Here is a 444-nt window from a genome sequence, read left to right as displayed (position 1 = left end):
TCATAAACCCACGCTGACTGGGCCTGATCACATGGTTGTCCTGCACATGCTGCATGATGGCACTCAGGATGGTCTGCTCATAACCCTTCCCAGCACTGAGGTCAGACTGACACACCTGTAATTCCCTGGATCCGCCTTCTGACCATTCTTGTACATGCGCATTACATTCAGAGATCTCCAGTCATCCGGCCTCTTCCTCCCCCAGTTTCTCCAGGAGAATGCTGTGCAAAATGGTGCCAAAAGCTTTACTGAAGTGCAAGGAAACACCACCCACTAAGCAGGTCATCTTGTCATAGAAGGACATCAGTTTAGTCAAGCAGGACATGCCTTTCATAAACCCACGCTGACTGGGCCTGATCACATGGTTGTCCTGCACATGCTGCATGATGGCACTCAGGATGGTCTGCTCATAACCCTTCCCAGCACTGAGGCCCGACTGACACA

This window comes from Buceros rhinoceros, unplaced genomic scaffold (genome assembly GCF_000710305.1).
Source record: "Buceros rhinoceros silvestris isolate BGI_N320 unplaced genomic scaffold, ASM71030v1 scaffold19383, whole genome shotgun sequence".
Classification (NCBI taxonomy): Eukaryota; Metazoa; Chordata; class Aves; order Bucerotiformes; family Bucerotidae; genus Buceros; species Buceros rhinoceros.
The sequence above is the reverse complement of the archived record's forward strand: the minus strand, read 5'-3'. Positions refer to the sequence as shown.